Genomic DNA, 21,927 nt, shown 5'->3' with positions numbered 1-21,927 from the left:
AGCAATAAGCGTATATTGATTGGTTTGCGCAAAAGTTATGGCATCTACAAAATAGGGGAATATTTTTATGGCATTTTTATTAGATTTTTTATTAGTAATGGCGGCGATCAGCGTTTTTTATTGTGACTGCAACATTATGGCGGACACATCAGACACTTTTAAAAATATTTTAGGACCGTTGCCATTTATACAGCGATCAGTGCTATAAAAATTCACTGATTACTGTGTAAATTACACTGACAGGGAAGGGGTTAACCACTAGGGGGCGAGGAAGGGGTTAAGTGTGTCCTAGGGAGTGATTCTAACTGTGTGGGGGATGGGCTACCAGTAACACGACATTGATCACTGCTGCCAATCAGAGGGAGCAGTAGATCAGTGTCCTGCCACTAGGCAGAACAGGGAAATGAATTGTTTACCAAGGCACCTCCCTGTTCTGCTGCTCTTTGACACGATTGTGGGACACCGGCGGACATTAAGTCAACGGGTCCAACGGGCACGGTCACTGAGCTTGCCCGCACAGCAAGATTTTTAAAGCAACGTACAGGTACAGTAGATTGTTAAATTGATGTAGCAGCCAGAAATAGATTTTTTCCTATCAATATGTAGAGGTCATATTATAAGTGTACTGACTATGCAATGCATTGTGGATGAGTTGTAATACGGGTTCTTTGAATGAAGCAAATTAAGAAATAGGCGGTTGAGTGGCGCAACCTTTCTCAGTAGCAGTTGCTGTTAACCATAGTGTGCTGGAAGACAGTATCCAGTGGCTCTGAGGCCTCGTACAGACGAGGGGATATCCGCTGGAAACGGTCCGCCGGACCGTTTCCAGCGGATATTCCTCCTCCGGATTTTCATCCGATGGCTTGTACACACCATCGGATCAAAATCCGCGCGGAAAACGTGCCGCGACGATGACGAGGTGACGTGCGCGACGTTGGAGGGTAACTACTTCCACGCATGCGTCGAATCATTACGACGCATGCAAGGGATGGGAGCGGACGGATTGATCCGGTGAGTCTGTACAGACGACCGGATCAATCCGCTGGACACGATTCAAGCGGATAGATTTCTTAGCATGCTAAGAAATTTCTATCCGCTTGAAATCGATCGGCCTGACGAATCTCCGCGGATAAATATCCGCTAGGCCATACAGACGACCGGATTTGTCCGCTGGAACTGATCCGCGGATCAATCCCAGCAGGTAGATCCGGTCGTCTGTACGCGGCCTAAGGCCTAGTACACACGAGAGGATTTATCCGCGGATACGGTCCACCAGACCGTTTCCGCGGATAAATCCTCTCGAGAATTTGCGAGGATTTGGATCCGATCGAAATCCGCGCCAAAATCCCCTCGCGATGACGTGTCGCGCCGTCGCCGCGATGAAGACGCGGCGACGTGCGCGACGCTGTCATATAAGGAATTCCACGCATGCGTCGAATCATTACGACGCATGCGGGGGATTCATTCGGACGGATTGATCCGGTGAGTCTGTACAGACCAGCGGATCAATCCGTTGGGATGGATTGCAGCGGATAGATTTTAAAGCATGTCTTCAAATTTTTATCCGCTGGAAATCCATCCCAGGGGATAAAAATCCGTGGAAACAGATCCGCTGGATTGTACACACCAGGGGATCTATCCGCCGGAGCCGGTCCGCGGATCAATTCCAGCGGATGGATCCTCTCGTGTGTACGGGGCCTAAGGTGGCACAGCAGCCTGCAGGTAATGAAATACTAATGTGTTTGGTGCTGTATCCCCCTAAAAAAAAAAAACTAATAAAAACTACAGTTTTAAATGAAAGCCGCTGTGGAAAGAATACAGTGGGAGAAGCCTTGATGGCTTTCTCCAGGTTTGTCAATTCACTCCACAGCCCCATCTTTATGTTCCCAGTAATGGTATTATGAGAAACATGACACGTTAAGGACCGATCCTCAGATTAGTGACCACCCCTTACATAACCTACCCCACCTCCCACTAGTCCAATAAACGACTGACAACGTTGTGGAGTAAAATTGGCCTTACGGCCTATTTATTTAACAAATTCTATAATTAACATAAATAACCGTTTTAAATATCTTTATGCAAAACTTTACAACATCCTGGTGGTCTGAGAGACCACAACTCCAATTGGACACTGGGACAATAAACTATTTTAACTTCGGCCTCAGTCGCAAGCCCCCGACTCAGAGGCAGTACACCTGTCTGCAGTGACCTACATGTTAACTCCTTCCTGGTCAACCCTCGTTGACCGAAAGGTACCCGTAACCCATATACCACCTATGGGTACACCATTTTTCCAAAAACTTCCTGCCTTTTTTCCTCTTCCAGAGACCCAACACCGCCAACCCCTTCTTCCTGCCTGCAACATGGGGAGGGTGGGTGGGACGCTTCTTCTTTGCTGTAAAATGGAGGAGTGACGCCACGTCACTTCCTCCTTCCAGGCAACTCTCCCATCAGCCCCTCCTTTCCCTGGCCACTCATATTCCCTTAAAGCAACCTGCTGTTCTAAACCCTGGTTCCCTGAGCTGTCCTTACCTGTCATGCCATCCCTCCTCCTATCGCTTCACTCTCAGCTCCGGGACTCTCTATACTGAAGTGGTAACCATAAATGTTTATCCTTGTGTAGGAATAGGGGGGAGGGTTGCCAAGTCAGCATCAGCACCACCATTTTAGATGCAGGGGAAAGAGCATGTTCCATTTGGAATCATGAGTCAAATATAAAAATAGAATTATCCGTGTCACTGAAAAACATGATTTACCGAGCAGCTGGCAATACCATCAAACAATGAAGCCAAAGATACTGACAAACAATATATTAAAAGACTTCATATGAATACAATCTTGATCTGACACACTGTGTGCAATGTCACAAGCTGACTGCATGAATCCCATTTAACAACTTTAATACAAAGAGCAGGCCATGTCAAGATGACCGACGGCTGGAAACAGAATGCAATATCGGTAAAAAATATAAGCTTCATTATCGCTACATTGTAACCATGACATTCAACTCCACCTAATTACAAAACCAAGTATATTCATAAAGCAAGCTTCCTGGCAAAATGTAACAACCACCTCAGGCTGGTCTAAAAATTAATTCAATGAACAATTACTAAATGATTTAATAAAGCTCACCTGTCTATTCATCCTACGTAAGGCAGAAGGGACCAGTGCCGTCACTACAGGGGAGGCAATAGTCCCCCGTGTGCCCCCCCACCAAGGGCGGACTGTATCGGGAAGGCTCAGCTGGGCTCAGGTGGGGGGGCAGTCTTGGCTTGGCCAGGCTCTAGTCACCTGGGCTCGGGGCAGGGAGGCGGCCTCGGCTGGGCTGTCTCAGGTGGGCTCGGGCGGAGGGTGGTCTCGGCTGGGATGGACTCGGCTTGGCCGGGCGGTGTCAGCTTGGCTGGGAGGTCTCAGCTCGTTTGGGGGTGGTGATCTCGGCTTGCCTGGGCTCAACTCGACCGTCTAAACTTTGGTCTTAGCTGGGCTAGGCTTGGTTGGGCAAGGGGTGATCTCAGCTTGGCTGGGTTTGGGCGGGCCACAGTGATGTAATGGTAACCGGCAAAAAGAGGAATGATAATCATGTTACAGAAGATGCTGTAACTTATCTTGGTTGTTATCCGTTTTAGAGCTTAAAGCAGTTGTAGATGTAATTTCGGTAACGCCGCCCAAGTAATGGGAACGGCGTTGCCGAGAGGGGAAGAGTAATCTGATAGATTACTCGTTACCCTCAAAAGGCCCATCGTTAGGTAACGGCGTTTATTTAAACGCCGTTACTTACAACACTGGAAATCACTGAGCAGCAGTAGAAGTCCCTGTGATGTGCATGGTGTTGGTGAGTAAAGGAAATGATCTCAGCCATGTCTCACCACTGACTTATATCCCTAAAGGGGTGGGGTCTGCCCCTCCCCCAACACCATGCGAGGATGGATAGGTATGCTGATGCCGGGGCGTCAGCTGCCAATGGGAGTATGCATACGCAGTAGACTCCCGTCCATCCAAGAAAACAAACTGCACTGCCACTAGGTGGCAGAGCTAATGCAGATGCCACCCAATGGGTGTAGGAGCATGGCTCCGATATGCCGGTGCCCCCCCGCCAAAAAAAAACCGGACGGGTGGGGAGGAGGCAGCAGGAGACAGAAATCTCCCTTGACATATCGCAGCTCCCATGCCAGACAGAAACCGCCAACCGCCAAAGGGGGCAGCAAAAGGACACAAGGCCACAAAACACCACCACTGTTGGGGGCAAAGTCAAAGGCGTTTTAGGCGTATGTGGAGTATATTTGTAAGGCACAGTGGCTAGTGGGGACAGCAGGCCAGTTTTTGGGCTAGATGGGTGTCTTCCACCCGGATTCAATTGAGATAAAGATAAAAGGTCTGCAGTCACTGGTGATACACCTCCATCCCTGTATGCATCCCTGTATGCATATGCAGAAAAAGAGACGCCCTTGGGACTTTAAATGAGGTGGTCACAGTTTGCCACCGAGTAACAAAAATAGTAACAGTATAAATGTTTTATTAAAATAGATGTACATACAAGAATAATACAGCATGGTAGCCAATGGATTTGCACATAATAAAAGGAAATAAAAATTGATACAAACGTTATACAATGCAGTATATACAAATGCACGCATCAGAGAACCCGACGCACGTTTCGCAAAATCATTGCTCGCTCATCAGGGGTGGATGCAGATGGAATGTATCTAAAATAGATAAAGAGATGTGTCACACTGGTAAATGCAAGATCAATGGCAGAATGGGCCAGAAAAAACTGGCCGAATACTTACCAATGAACGAGGCCAGTGTCTCCATTTCTGAACCCCCAAATGGACGGCAGCAGCCAAAGTGTGGCATGGGAGCTGAGGGGGAGAAAGCAGAAAGATAATTGGTTTATTCCTTAACCTCTTGCCGACCAGCCGCCACAGTTTTACGGTGGCAGGTCGGCTCCCCTGCGCGAGAGCACGTCATATAATGTCGGCTCTCGCGTAGGCCACTAGGCCCCCGACTCCCATGCGCATGCCCGGCGGGCGTGATCACCGCCAGGCACACACGATTGCTCGTTACAGAGCGGGGACCGGGAGCTGTGTGTGTAAACACACAGCTCCCGGTCCTGTCAGGGAGAGAAATGCTGATCTTCTGTTCATACAATGTATGAACAAAAGATCAGTCATTTCCCCTAGTGAGGCCACCCCCCCTACAGTTAGAACACACCCAGGGAACATACTTAACCCCTTCCCCGCCCCTAGTGTTAACCCCTTCACTGCCAGTGGCATTTTTCTAGTAATCCAATGCATTTTTATAGCACTGATCGCTAGAAAAATGCCAATGGTCCCAAAAATGTGTCAAAAGTGTCCGCCATAATGTCGCAGTACCGAAAAAATTTGCTGATCGCCGCCATTACTAGTAAAAAAAAAATATTAATAAAAAATGCCATAAAAATACCCCCTATTTTGTAAACGCTATAACTTTTGCACAAACCAATCAATAAACGCTTATTGCAATATTTTTTTACGAAAAATATGTAGAAGAATACATATCGGCCTAAACTGAGGAAAAATGTTTTTTTTTATATATTTTTGGGGGATATTTATTATGGCAAAAAGTAAAAAATATTCATTTTTTTCAAAATTGCCGCTCTATTTTTGTTTATAGCGCAAAAACTAAAAACCGCAGAGGTGATCAAATACCACCAAAAGAAAGCTCTATTTGTGGGGAAAAAAGGACGCCAATCCTGTTTGGGAGCCACGTCGCATGACCGCGCAATTGTCAGTTAAAGCAACGCAGTGCCGAATCGCAAAAAGTGCTTTGGTCTTTGACCAGCAATATGGTCCGGGGGTTAAGTGGTTAACTGATCTCAATATCTCCCAGGCAGAGAGAGGGCGAGTGTGGGGTACTCCTGTTTCAGCTTCACCGATGACTCTGTCTAAAGTGATCCTATGTCCACTAGGGGCATAGGATGACTGAGAAATTATATCTTGGATTGCAGGAGATGGGACAGTAATGATAATTCACAATGTATTCCAGGATATCTTTAAATATTACACGTTGTTGATTCTAAACCCAACCGGTCAATAGAAAGAGTGTTAAGGTGTTTAATGTCGTCTGCTACTGTCATGTAAATGAACCTTAGTCTGGCTCTCAAGAACCTTTCATTGTGTGATGCTAATTGACACTGTATTGTGTGAATTTCTATTGATGATAAATGTGTATTGTATAGCAGGTGAGAAGAGCTTATCTCGAAGTCACCTTGTCTGGGTAAATGATTAGTAATTATCTCATGTAGATTATCTCGGGGACAGCATGTCTGTCTCCTAAAGGATGTGTATTGGAGGCTCGTTAGTACCCATTGTATGATGTTGTGGGTGGAGTGTGTCATTGTCCATTTGATTACTGCAAGTATTATTTTTGGTGTATATAAGAGCCTTCCTTCTCAATAAAGAGGTGCTATGCCTGGTACACCCTTCATGAAGTCTTGGCTCATGTTCGGAGGAATATTCTAACCATTGGGAAGAATCATCCTGGAAACTGCATTCATCTCCACTATCCCTCTACCTCCTATGGTAGCGATAATCACTTATGCTCGGCGATTGAGGGATGAAAAGAAGGCCGCAGTACCCTAACCACTGCAGGTCCTAACAACAGTCTTTAAGGAGACCTCGGAGGTAGCCATTTTTGTGGTTTCTGATGCTATTTAAAAGAAAAGAAAGAGGAGCAGGATCAGGCAGAGGAGTGAGAACACATGTGCAAGAGTGTGTGAAGACAGCGCTGCTTATCTGCAAGGTACTCCAATGGAAATTGTACCCTCCCCATGCATTTGGAATTTCACTGCTGGAGACAGTAATTGGGTGCACCCTGTTGCAAGTGGCAATTGCCCAAGGACACTTTCAGGAAGCCAAAGGACAAGCCGTTTGAAGCTTTGACTTGGAAATTGTAAGCCTACTCCCTGGGAGGGTGTGAGGCATTTGGTGAAGACCTTGTGTGACTGGACTGCCTAGTAGAGCATCCCCTCCCCTGTGGATGGCTAAAGTTATAGCAAACTGAGTCTGTGTGAATGGATAGCAATTCTGGGAGTAAGCATAGAACTGGTAGGCTGGTGGGCGTTCAAACTTCAGCAAACTTACTTTCTTCCCTACTGAGACTGACAGGCAATATGCTTATCTCATCTATGATGTACCACAGGCCAGTGGAAAAGTGGGGGCTTGTCTGGAATACACATTTAGGATTTTTAGGAACAAGGAAAGAGTATTGACTGCCCCCGCCATCCAAGCCACCATGATGGACCCAGACAATCCAACCCAGGGGTGCGAAGAACAAAATGACAGAATTGGGCTCTATGTAGTTATAGGCCTTACAGGAGTAACCTGGCCATACAAACAGATCAAGCAAATGGTCTCAACAGTTGTGCCTGACCAAAAAATGTTCATGGTGGATCTGCGCCTTGTTTGAAAGGAAGAGGGGAATCCCAAATGGGCTTTCAAGGGGACAGCACACAGTTATCCTGAAGACTTGAATCTCGTCTGGTTCATCCAAAGGTGCAGAACGTTGGCTCTGACTCTGAGTGCTCAAGGAAGCCAATTTCTTCTCTGGGACAGAAACCTCAAGTTTAATCAGGGGACTTGTACAGCTTATGATTATCTTGCTATTCTACAAGATGAATTGATCTATCATTTCGACCACACATTTCAACATGTGAATTAATGTTTAAGTATAACAGGTGGCTGAATAAGATACTGTACCAAATTCTCCTTCAAAGAGGTTGTAAACCCTTGAGGTTTTTCACCGTAATGCATTCTATGCATTAAGGTGAAAACCTCCTGTGATGCAGCTGCCCTCTAAAGCCCCCATTTTACCTACCTGAACCCGGTCTTTCCAGTGACTGGTTGGTTAGATTGATAGCAGCGCAGCCATTGGCTTCGGCTGCTGTCAATCAAATCCAATGATCCGGGAGCCATGGGCAGGGCCGAGTCCTGCTGTCTGTGTCAATAGACACAGCAGCAGGACATGGTAGTGTGCCCACATGACTGCCCCCAGGGAGAGCAGATCTCCAAGAGGAGGAGCCAGGAGCACCACTGAGAAACCCCTGAAAAAGAGGATCGGGGCCACTCTGTGCAAAACCAACTGCACAGAGGACGGAAGTATGACATTTAAAAAAAAAATGACTTTAGATATCCTTTAAGAAAGGGATGAAACCTGCAACTATAGATCTAGCCCAGAAGAAGCAGATGCTGAGAGGTGGTTTAAATTCTGAACAGGTCTGGATTCAGCGGAAGACCTTAGAGAATGGCATATAAAAAAATATCCTGAGCTCATTATGGTAGCGAGAGTAGAAGAAGCCATGTTTGAAGCCAAGAAAGCCATGGATCATAGACAATACCCCAGGCTGAAATTGGATTGGTGGGTGCAGTAGAAATACATATACAGTAGACAGATGTCACTAGTGATGGCAATAATGACCTTACTGAAAAAAAAAATCACCACATCGCCGACGAGAGTGTTTCAGGGCCCGACAAATTTTCAACCCCAAAGGCTGCCCCTGTTGAGAAGCAGGTGAGTCAGGTAACCTATCTATAAATAATCAAGTTTTATTGTTTAACAAAGAGTGTCAAGGTGTTCATCATCATTACAGGAAAATATGTAATGTATAAAGCAACAAGTTTCCAACATTATGTTGTAGATAGACATATAAAAAATATATTGTAAGATTCAGTATCCATACAGACAGGTCAAGTGACCCTTATCATCTACATCAAATTCATGAGGACTTTTTAACACCTCATTACATTATCACATATCAGCAAGATGACAGATGTTGAGAACCGCCAAGAAATAAAAATAGATAAGAAAAAAAAACAAGAAGAGAAAAAATACCAGAATAAGTATAAACCATAGAGTAAATGTATAAATGTATACAACATGCAGGGCAAATAAATCAGGTGTTTATCTGGGTTTTCAGCAAGTTTGTACATCTTTGTATTATGACAGTGTTTTCTTGGTGTAATGCCGCGTACACACGATAATTTTTCAGGTTGTAAAAAAGGAATTTTTTTTTTAATGTCATTAAAAACGATCGTGTGTGGGCTTCAGAGCATTTTTCGGGTTCTGAAAAACGGGCAAAAAAAAATTCAAACATGCTCTATTTTTTAATGACGCTTTTAACATTGTCATTTTTCGGGTTGTAAAAAATGGTCGTGTGTGGGCTTTAACGACGTGAAAAATCTGCGCATGCTCAGAAGCAAGTTATGAGACGGTCATACTGGTAAAACTACCGTTTGTAATGGAGTAAGCACATTCATCGGGCTGTAACAGACAGAAAAGCGCAAATCGTCTTTTTACTAATACAAAATCAGCTAAAGCAGCCCAAAAGGTGGCGTCATCCGAATGGAACTTCCCCTTTATAGTGCCGTCGTACGTGTTGTACGTCACCGCGCTTTGCTAGAGCATTTTTTAAAAATAAGGGTACGAAAAAGCTAAATCTTTGAAATATAATTAATCGCAAATGGTATCATTCATATAATATAGTCATCCCAACCAAATGTCTCAAAATCTTTCTAGCTTATCTTGTGACTTGAGCAAACACATATCCGCTTCCATTATCTTATCCACTTACACCTTCCACTCAAGAATAGCACCTATCTGTTTTCTAAAACCTTGGAATAAGGCCTTTTGCAGCATTTAACAAATAAGGGGTGGCACTATTCTTGCATAATTTAACAGATGCAAGTGCACAATGGAAAAGATAGTGAACGTGCTTATGTTGAATAGGCTTGTGAGTGGTCTTTTGTATCCATGTCGAGATCTCTCCCCAGAACCTCTGAATTTTTGGACAGTACCATTATAGATGGAAGAATGAGCAGTTCGGAGGAATTCCCGGAAAGATTTTAGCTAAACACACAGAGGTTTTATACCAACGCGATAGAAACAGGTGATCTCTTTACAGACAATTTCAAGTCACTAGGTCTCAACCACTGCCATCTGCTGAAACCGATCCAGAAGAAGATAATAGTGATGGAGAATTGGATGTGGGTTGGTTGTGGTTTTTTGAGTCTTTAGATGCCACTCCATCCACTTCCACTGCAGGAGACAGTGTCAGTTTGCTAAGATCTGAAGCTCCAGAGTTCATGCCACAAACTCAGTTAGAAGAAGTGAGGCATTCCCAAAGAAGAGACATTTGCAGAACTCTATTTGTGGGAAAAAAAGGACACCAATTTTGTTTGGGAGCCACGTCGCACGACCGCGCAATTGTCAGTTAAAGCGACACAGTCTCGAATCGCAAAAAGGGGCCTGCATTTTGGTCCGGGGCTTAAGTGGTTAAAATGACTATTTTATCAGTACTGTCCTCAGGTAACATTCTAAATGCACCCCCCCCCCCTTGTTCGCTAGGGCCACATGTTTAGGGTCATGCGATTTTAACAAAGTAATTTGTGAAGTGGCCTCTAGTTGTTCAGTAATACCCTGGAGTGCATCCCTGGTTATAGTTAACAAACCTCTGTTGACCATAGCAAACATAATTAATGCAGAATTAAATTTCATAAAGCATCAGTTTCACCAAATTACTGTATTTTTCAACTATCTATACTTTCAATCATAAACATTTTAATTTTGCAGAAGAAAATGTATTTAGGTTGGGCTATCCTAAATATTTTATTTCCTAAAGAAACGTATTCATATTAAATTACACTAGTTTTCAGAACCAATCATACAGTATGATCAACTGAACCACATGTGCCCTTTTCACACCATGTCTGTTTAACCACTTAAGGACCGGACCAATATGCTGCTAAATGACCCAAGGGGTTTTTACAATTCGGCACTGCGTTGCTTTAACAGACAATTGCGCGGTCGTGCGACGTGGCTCCCAAACAAAATTGGCGTCCTTTTTTCCCCACAAATAGAGCTTTCTTTTGGTGGTATTTGATCACCTCTGCGGTTTTTATTTTTTTGCGCTATAAACAAAAATAGAGCGACAATTTTGAAAAAAATTCAATATTTTTTACTTTTTGCTATAATAAATATCCCCCAAAAACATATATATATATAAAAAAAAATTCCTCAGTTTAGGCCGATACGTATTCTTCTACCTTTTTTTGGTAAAAAAAATCGCAATAAATGTTTATCGATTGGTTTGCGCAAAATTTATAGCGTTTACAAAATAGGGGATAGTTTTTTTTTTATTTTTTCTACTAATGGCGGCGATCAGTGATTTTTTTCCTGACTGCGACATTATGGCGGACACTTTGGACAATTTTGACACATTTTTGGGACCATTATCATTTTCACAGCAAAAAATGCATTTAAATTGCATTGTTTATTGTGAAAATGACAGTTGCAGTTTGGGAGTTAACCACAGGGGGCGCTGTAGGAGTTAGGGCTCACCTAGTGTGTGTTTACAACTGTAGGGGGGTGTGGCTGTAGGACTGACATCATCGATCGAGTCTCCCTGTAAAAGGGATCACTCGATCGATGCAGCCGCCACAGTGAAGCACGGGGAAGCAGTGTTTACATACCGTTCTCCCCGTTCTTCAGCTCCAGGGAGCGATCGCTCCCCGCGGGAATCCGACCGCCGCATGTAGGGGGGGGTCCCGATCGGACCCCCGACCCATGTCTAGGCAGGGACGTACAGGTACGCCAATGTGCCTGTATGTGCCATTCTGCCGACGTACATATACATGCGGCGGTCTGGAAGTGGTTAAACAAACATAGCAGCCCTTGGTTCAGTCTTCAGTATTGACAAACATACAGGAAGTTTCATTGTTCTTCTACATGGATCCAGTTATAAAAGCACAATATTCCCTCCCAATGAACACATTCGTCAATCCGAAGCCTGGAAAGTGACTTTTTGATTCACTGTGGCTCTATCATACTGCATCATCTGTTCATATTGTATCCATAATTTCACTATTTTAACCAACCTTTCTTTTTAGCATTCAGTTGTCACTAGACAAAGCCTAATCAAAGCTGTGTATACTGACACCTCCCATTCTTCTTGAAACAACACCCTTAAAGTAAGATGTTCTTCAAAACAAATGGTGCAAAAACCCACATTTTATTAAAATACCAGAGAGAGAGAAATAGAGAAAGAAAGAGAGAAGGAAAGAGAGAGAGGGAGAAAAAGAAAGAGATATCTATATCAAACAAAACTACTAAATTAATAAGGGCTTTCTTTCAGATCTTCAAATGATTGTGTACCAATTACCTCTTATTAAAGCGGGAGTTCACCCGAAAACATTTTTTTTAACATTAGATTTAGGCTAATTAAGGGGAGCAGAAACGGGTATTTTTTTTAAAATCAATGCCGTACTTACCGTTTTAGAGATAGATGTTCTCCCGCCGCTTCCGGGTATGATCTTCGGGACTGGGCGTTCCTATTTGATTGACAGCCTTCCGACAGTCGCATACAGCGCGTCACCAGGTGCCGAAAGAAGCCGAACGTCGGTGCGGCTCTATACTGCACCTGCGCACCGACCGGCTACTTTCGGAAACTCGTGACGCACTGTATGCGACGGTCAGGAGGCTGTCAATCAAATAGGAATGTCCAGTCCCGCAGCCCATACCCGGAAGCGGCGGGAGAACATCGAGCTCTAAAATGGTAAGTACGGCATTGATTTAAAAAAAAAATACCCGTTTCTACTCCCCTTAATTAGCCTAAATCTAATGTTAAAAATAGATTTTTTTGGGTTCATTAACATTTTTGCCTTAAAAAACTCTCAATGAACTCTCAAAAAAGTCATTTAGGCTTAAAAATGTTTTTAAAACCATCACTAGAAAGTCACATGTTCTCTGGTTTCTGGTTTCAACACTAGCATTCAGCATGTCAGGCTGTGTAACCTGATCTGCATCTCTGCTATAGGAGAGAAAGCCTCTCCTTAAAGCGGAGTTCCAACCACAATTAGCATTTTTTAAATGTATGTCCTTTCATCCTGCGTTTTTATAATATAAATCCGGTCACTTACTATTTTACAATCCGCCGCCGATCCGCATAGATATTCAAAAAAGATAGTTTATAAAACTATGTCCACACCGTTGTCATTTTGGTTGTGGGCAATGTGAAGCCTACAGGCACTTACTTCCTGGAAGTCTTGGATGGGGAGTGATAATTGGACAGCGCACTGCATCCTGGGAAATGATGACACACATTTCCCAGGAGCATTAGAGGGAGATGATGTCAGAATCCTAGGTGGATTCAAAGGCAGATTTCGTGGGACCGCATAGCAACAGGCATTTCCAGATGAGTAAAAAAAAAAAAAAATCTTTTTTTTTTCTTTTTTAGTTGTAAGCTAGAGTTTAAAGCAAAATTGTTTTTTTGATGGAACCTCCACTTTAATGACCTCTAAGGGAAAACATATGTTCCCCCCCCCCACTGCTTCAAACAAATTGTACAAGCTTTATATGCCATACACAATTGTCAGTTAAAGCGACCCAGTGCCGAATCACAAAAAGTGGCCTGGTCTTTGGCCAGCGAAATGGTCCGCGGCCTAAAGCGTGGTTTCCACTACATTTTGCATTTTTTAAAAGGACGATCGTTCATTACTCGGTGCGGCTGTATAAACAGTGTCACTTACTATGTCTAAATGACCTCCCGTTCCGCAGATCCTCAGCAAAGAACACTTTAGATTTTGTTGTTCCGATGGATGTCATTTTGCTTGTGGGCATAATGAATCCGACAAGCAATTACTTCCTGGATTTCTGGATCGAAGAATAGTAAAGCGCCGCCCGTCCTGCAGCGTCGCGCCGTCAACAAATTGAGTTTCACAGGGGAGGCGCACGGCAGCATCTGACTACATTTCCCAGGAGCATTAGCGACGAGAGCCGAGGGAGCTGACGTCAGGATCCTCGTGGATAGGAAGGCAGATTTCGCGGGACAGCATAGCAACAGGCATTTCGAGGTGGGTAAAAAATGTTTTTTTATTTTTTTTATTTTTTAGGTGTACTCTACATTTTTAATATTTTTTTTTTTTTTTATGGAACCTCCACTTTAAGTAGTTAATGTGTGTCCTCTCATTGACTAGCAGAAATGTAAAAAAATGTATATAAAATGTATACTTCCTGTGGGTCCAAGCATACAAGTACCACAACCTGTCAGTGTTAGGAAACATCATTCCATTCCTTCACTAGGTCAAAATTTGTGATCAATGAAATCTACATTTTTTTAAGCTAAATTTTTGGTAGCTTTCAATGGGTTTTGGCCATTGGCTCCCAAGGGCTGCAGTTTTGTGTGTGTTTTTCCTTAAATTTGTTGTCGTTTGACACTTTTTCACAGTAAATAATAATAATTTTAAAAAAACACACATTACATTTAAAAAGACAGTATACGAGGGACAATTTCTGCAGTTTCCTTATTTTATTGTTTTATTATTGTTAAATGTATATGTAAAACAAAAAAAAATAAGCAAAATTTATTTTTATATAAAAAAATTATGAAAAATTAAAAAATTATGAAAAATATATCATTGTACTGTATACAAAATTTTTTCTTACTGTGAAAAAAACTAATAAAAAATTAGAACTTAAAGCTTAAAATGTATTTTTTTAAGCAAATTTTGACCAAGCAGTCAACATGGTCAAAATAGAGGTTATGAAGAAAAAGATTGTTGAGACTTTATATGAGACCATGACTAAACAGTGCACATGTCTCCATCCCTAGATATTTGAAAAAGGAAATGGCAATAGGGGCAGGGAAGGGGCAGTGGGACTTTATATGAAACAAGACACTGGGGCAGGATGAGTCAGTAAATATGATAAACACAACATTTAATAGTAGCAACATTGAGTATAGTACATAAAATGACATTCATAATAAATCAATAAAATAATACCAAGTATGGTATAAAATGATTGGTAAATCATATCAAACATGGTAACCATTGGTTGCATAATATGCACAGTAGCACATGATCCTCAAAGATGTCAGTAGTGTACCCAAATGTTGAACATATTAAGATGCATTGGAATAACATTGATTAATGACTCAAACTTTTCAGTAGAACCCATGGTGACCTCGTGATTGCTGTGATATGACATCAATTGATAGTAAGGTTCGACGCGTTTCGTGGAGTGATATCCACTCATCAGGAGCAGTTATTGGGGTCATCTATAATAAATCAATAATTAATAAACTATTGGTTAATGGTAATTAACCAAGACAGGAAGAGAGGGAACACAAAATGTATAATCCTAGCACTCATACCTGTAGGTTGTAGTGTAAAATAGTATAAAATAGTAACTATTGTTGTATAAGATGAAGGGCACCAGGGGACAAAATGCAGATGACTTGGGAGCTGAGGAGGTGATGAGGTGGCGGCAGGACAGTCCAGATATAAGTTTGAAACATAACTGTAAAGAGTAGCCCTTTCACTGGTAAACAGGTAAGTAAGAGCCCAAAGGGCATCTGTAAAACATATAAAAAAATATGATAAGCAGTGAAGGCAGTGAGCTAGTGATAAGAGAGTGAAGAAAGGAAGAAGTAGGTGAGGTTAATAAAATGAGAAGTCAGGGGGTAACCCTATTGAAAGATATAGAATCCAAGACTCCCAAGATAAGAATAGGTTAGCGTGAGATTTAATGGTTACAACCATAAGTGTAAAGGGTAGCCCTTCCACTGGTAAGCTGGTGAGTAAGAGCCCACAGGGCAACTGTAAAACATGTGTAAACATAGTAAGCCATAAAGCAAGTAAACTAATAGTAAAAAGGTGAAAAATAATGAAGATGTGGGTGAGATTAATGAGTTAAGAAACCAGAAGGTGACCACTCAATTGCAAGATATAGGATCCCAGACTCCCAAGATAAGAGTAGGGAAACGTAAACAGGCTGTGCAATTAACGAAGATGAGTGAGGTGATGTGTACCATGAAAGAGGATGTGAATGGGTGGCCCGCCAGTACAATCCCGCCAACGTCACGCTCAGACGTGCGATTAGAGAGGAGAGGAAGCGACCACGTTCAAGCACCAAGTGCTTATACATAGGCGCACGATACCTTCGTCATGCTGCATGCAAATGGCAAAACCACCACCGTCAGCACAGGGCGTCAGAAGACGCCGCTCATGTGGGCGTGGCTTCGACCACGAAACGCGCCGAGCCTTACTATCAATTGATGTCATATCACAGCAATCACGAGGTCAATGTTATTCCAATCCATCTTAATATGTTCAACATTTGGGTCAGGGCTCAAGTCCTGCGGGAACGCGTGGGAACGGAGTTCCTGCACTTTTTTCACAGTAGGAACGCAGTTCCCTTCGCAGGACTAGAGCAACCGAGAGCAGCCAAGCCGCCCAAGCCAATTCTTCACTAAGCGGCGATGCCCAGCTCGAGTCACTGTCAGGGGCAGGCGAACCTTAGTAATCCTTTATGTTACTGGCCGCTTCCTGTATATGGATTCATCGGGTAGTGGGCGGGTATTCCATCACTTCCTCGATACCGCAATGTCTCCTGGGAGCTTTTGTCATTGTTCCCAGGAGACATTGCGGAGGTCTGCCGCGAGTTTTCGCGGGATTTAGAAAGAACTTGCGGCCAGTAACATAAAGGATTACTAAGGTACAGTGGATGGGAAAAAAAACCATGCGGTTTAGTAATTATGAATATGAGCGTATCATTTATTTATTTATTTTGGTGGGGGAGTGGATCTTGGGTGGGAGTTCCCACACTTTTTTCCCCAGGACTTGACCCCAGATTTGGGTACACTACTGACATCTTTGAGAATCGTGTGCTACTATGCATATTATGCAACCAATGGTTACCATGTTTGATATGATTTACCAATCATTTTATACCATACTTGGTATTATTTTATTGATTTATTATGAATGTAATTTTGTGTACTATACTCAATGTTGCTACTATTAAATGTTGTGTTTATCATATTTACTGACTCATCCTGCCCCAGTGTCTTGTTTCATATAAAGTCCCACTGCCCCTTCCCTGTCCCTATTGCCATTTCCTTTTTCAAAATAGAGGTTAGTTTTGAAAAAAAATTCAGGAAGAAAAAAATTATAATTTTGCCAGATTTATCCCACTGATCCCGTAGTTAAAAATATGTTAGGACATATAACCCAACTACACACATACTGTAGGAGATCATCAAGAGACTGATGTTTGTTAGCTCTGACAAGAGGTCTCAGCTACAGACCTGCTCATTAAACAATTTTAACCAATGGTGTGTAGGCACGACTGACCATCAGTCAGCTTCATCGGTTAACCGATGAAAACGGTCCATCAGACCGTTTTCATCGGATGGACCGATCGTGTGTACATGGCTTAAGAGTCTCACTTGCCTCATAAGAGGTTCCAGGACTGCAGCGTTTTCTTTTTTATTCCAGTCTTCAGAACCTAGGAAGGCAAACACCTGTAAGATACCTGCAATATATATATTCACCTGGAGACCATTGTCTTTTTCTTTTATCAAGTTTGTCATGTTTTAATAAACTTTCTTTCTATGTCAGAGCTGTGGTGGCAAGTTGGGATAACGCTAAACAAAATATTTCACCTCTGAGCTTTCTATATAGATAATTTGTGACTATTTTTGTACATTATCATTAGTGCCATATTTTCAGAGACGCACAAAGAATTAATTCCCTGCGAGGAAACAGAGATGACTTCCTGCCGGCCCGCAGAATGGGAAGAACGTATGTAATGACATAAAAGCGGAACATAAAGAAAATCAATTAGACTCTAATAAGACACAAATTACTGACACATCAGATCTCACCTCCAGCTATAGGCAGAGGAAACTTTCTCTAACTCTTCCTATTATCTGCCTTTTTCTCTGGAATGACCTGAGCGCCACAACCATTTACCGACATGTCTATTGTACATGGCAATCATTGCACAGATGCATTATGACAAATAAGAGCCTTTCCAGGCTCACTTGTGCCTATATTCTATCATTTTGTCCAATTTCTTTACATTACAGGGATATACATTCCTCCTACCACACTGAAACAGCAGCATTCTGCGTCCCTCGAATAAAAACATGGCGCCATTTTGTTATCGTAATGGTGCTTCATTTCTCTGGGAATATAATATATTAAACCTCATCTACAGCCATCATTTTTCTGAGGCTCCATTCTCACCTACTATGCGTATTGCAGCGACACCTGCTGCACTGAGAGGGTTTTTTTTATGTCTTTTTGCGCGTTTTATGTGAATGGGCCTTCCTCCCTTCCAAAAATTTGCCAAAGAAGCTTATGTGCCAAATTTTGGCACAGAAGCAGGCACGTTTGGCGTTGCGTTTTTTGTCACGATTTGCGCAATTCCAAAATGCTCAGGTGGGAATGAAGCCTTTTTCTTGAATAGGGTAGGGAAAGGGGAGATCCCGTTCAGGTTTTTATTGCTGACAGCTGAAGAAAGACACGACTGCCACACCAATAGTTTTGGGGGAGGATTCCTCCATCAACCTCGGTTGTGTGGATAGAAGAATCTAGTCATCTTTTTTTCAGCCCACTGGCTCAATGAAAATAAAAAACTACACATGTATGTCCAGCGATACTGGGACAGTGATAATAATGGGGGATTTTAACTATCCAGAATTTGACTGAAGAAATGGCACTGCAGGAATAGTTAAAAGGCAAACATGTATAAACCTTTTACAAGACAATTTTATGGTACAGTTAATAAATGCCCCGACTAGGAACAATGCTCTGCTGGACCTGGTAATCTCAAACCATGCAGAGCTGATTTCTAATGTTCATATAAAATAACATAACATAACATAATTTCATTTAAAGAGGAAGTAAACCCTCATTAATAAAAAAAATAAAAAAAAACTGCAAGAGAAAGTCATAATGAGCTAGTATGCATAGCATACTAGCTCATTATGATCGCGTTACCTGAGATCAAAGCACCCAAAGTTCTCCTCCGCGCCATGTCTCCGACGATCTTCTTCCTGTTATCGCCACTCCGGCGCTGTGATTGGCCAGACCAGTGATGACGTCACTCCCGCGCAATGCGCGCAGGACCGGCCGATCCCCATACATGCGCGAAAATTCGGCATTAACTTTGAATTTACCTTTCAAAAAACAGCACGCTCAGTGCGTCTGCACCGTTGTCTACGGCACGAAAGCTGTAGACATCGTGCCTGTTTTTGTGAAAATATCTCCTTAACCGTGTAGGTTAAGGAGATATTTCTTGCACCTACAGGTAAGCCTTAATCTAGACTTACCTGTAGGTGCAAGTTGTGTGGTTGACTTCACAATCACTTTAATGAAAGCTGTAAGAAATAAACCAATACTGGAAAAATAACAGCACTTAAAGGAGTTGTAAAGGAATTTTTTATTTTTTTTGCTCAAATGACTGTTTACAGGGTTTATAGACATAATAGTTAACTGATTCCTTTTAAAAACGATTAAAATAGATAAAAAACAATCATATAATGTACCTTTAGTTTCAGTTTAGTTTTTGCATGTTATGGTGCCTCTGTGCTGTATAGAGCCATAGAGAAGTGAGGGTTTGAAAACGAAACTAGAAGCTCCCAGTACTGTGGTCCAAAGGAAACAGACAACCAGGAAGTGTCCAGAACAGAGCAGAATTACAGCAACATCAGAGCAAAAACGAACAATGAGGACATGAAACCAGGACTGCAGTAAGGTAAAGGAAGCTATTTAGCAAAAAAAAAATCCTTTAGTGACCGTTTAACTTTAAAGGGGTTGTAAAGGTACAGTTTTTTTTCCTAATTGGCTTCCTTTACCTTAGTGCAGTCCTCCTTCACTTACCTCATCCTTCAATTTTGCTTTTAAATGTCCTTATTAAATCCTCACTTCCTGTTCTTCTGTCTGTAACTCCACACAGTAATGCAAGTCTTTCTCTCTGGTGTGGAGTGTCGTGCTCACCCCCTCCCTTGGAATACAGGAGAGTCAGGACGCCCACTACCACACAGCTCCTTTCTCTATCTGCAATGTAGAGAGCGTCCTAACTCTCCTGTAGTCCAAGGGAGGGGGCGAGCACGACACTCCACGCCAGGGAGAAAGCCTTGCATTACTGTGTGGCGTTACAGACAGAAAAACAGGAAGTGAAGATTTCTCAGAAGAAATAAGGACATTTAAAAGCAAAATCGAAGGATGAGGTAAGTGAAGGAGGACTGCACTAAGGTAAAGGAAGCTATTTAGAAAAAAAAAATTGTATCTTTACAACCCCTTTAAGAGAGCAAATTTTCCAAGAATGAGGGCTGCTCTCTAAGACTTATACTGGGAGGGAATATTGGCATTGATGAACACAGAACAGAAATGGCATTATTCAAAAAGTCTATGGGCCAGATCCACAGAGAGAGTACGCCGGCTTATCTACTGATACGCCGGCGTACTTTCAAATTTCCTGCGTCGTATCTTTAGTTTGAATCCTCAAACCAAGATACGACGGCATCTGGGTTAGATCTGACAGGCGTACGGCTTCGTACGCCTTCGGATCTTAGATGCAATACTTCGGCGTCCGCTGGGTGGAGTTCTCGTCGTTTTCCGCATTGGGTATGCAAATTAGCTATTTCCGACGATCCACGAACGTACATGCGGCCGTCGCATTCTCTTACGTCGTCTCTATTCGGCTTTTTCCGGTGTATAGTTAAAGCTGGTATTTTGCGGCGTATAGTTAGACTTGCCATGTTAAGTATGGCCGTCGTTCCCGCGTTTAATTTGAACTTTTTTTCTTTTTTGCGTAAGTCGTCCGTGAATCGGGATGGACGTAAATCACGTCTAAGTTAAAAAAAATGACGTCCTAGCGATGTCATTTAGCGCAATGCACGGCGGGAAATTTCGGGATGGCGCATGCGCAGTTCATTCGGCGCGGGGACGCGCTTCATTTAAATGAAACACGCCCCCTAATCGCCGATTTGGATTCCACCGCCAGAGATAGACTACGCCGCCGTAACTTACAGCGCGAAATCTTCCTGGATTCGAACTAAAGCCAGGTAAGGTACGGCGGCATAGCGTATCTCTGATACGCTGCGCGGGTGCAGATCTCTGTGGAAAAAACACTGTAAAATATATTCACATGGTCAATAATAATAAAATGCTAAAAATAAAACTTGTGTGGTTCACGGCCAAAGTTAAAAAGGTATGAATAATAAAAAAAGAGCCTACAAAGAATAAAACAGAATATGTAAAGAGGAAATCAAAGCCACAACAATTAAAAACGAACGACATATTGCAAAAGATAGGACAAACCCCCAAAAATTCTTCAGATATATTAATAGTAAAAATGTCAGGTCTGAGCATGTAGGCCCTTTACAAAATAATCTAGAGTGGGTGACTGGGGACAAAGAGAAGGCAAATGTATTAAATACTTTCTTCAGCTCTGTGTATACAAAGGAGCATGGGGGAGCTCATGTCCAAAATGGGGGTGGTAGTGACACAGCCCCAAATGAACCACAATGGCTCAAAATTGATATGGTCCAGAAATATTTAGGCAGAATAAAGGTGAATGAAACACCTGGACCAGATGGCATACACCCACGGATCCTAAAAGAATTGAGCTCTGTCATTTCAAATCCATTGTTTCTAACTTTTAGGGACTCTTAAATGAATGGAACAGTACTACTGGATTGGTGTAAGGCAAACGTGGTGTCTATATTTCAAAATTGATTAAAGTCCTTACCAAGAAAGTACAGGCCTGTTAGTTAAACTTCTAGAGTTGGGAAGATACTGGAGAGTTTAATAAAAACCCACGTAGATGGATTCTTGCTGGAAAACAATAATTTAAGCAACAGACAGCATGGATTCACGAAAGACAGGGAGGTAAGTAAAACCTTGGTGGCTGTGGACGTGGTATACTTTGATTTTGCAATAAGGTAAGGTAAAGTCTACAGGCTTGGAATTAGTTTTTTTTTAAGGTATAGAAAATTGGCTAAAATACTGTATTCAAAGAGTAGTGTTTAATGAATCTTAATCTGATTGGTCTAAGGTTATCAGTGGTGTACCCCAAGGTTCAGTGTTGGGACCCTTTTTT

Source organism: Rana temporaria, chromosome 3 (genome assembly GCF_905171775.1).
Source record: "Rana temporaria chromosome 3, aRanTem1.1, whole genome shotgun sequence".
In the NCBI taxonomy this organism is placed as follows: Eukaryota; Metazoa; Chordata; class Amphibia; order Anura; family Ranidae; genus Rana; species Rana temporaria.
This window is presented reverse-complemented; position numbering follows the sequence as displayed.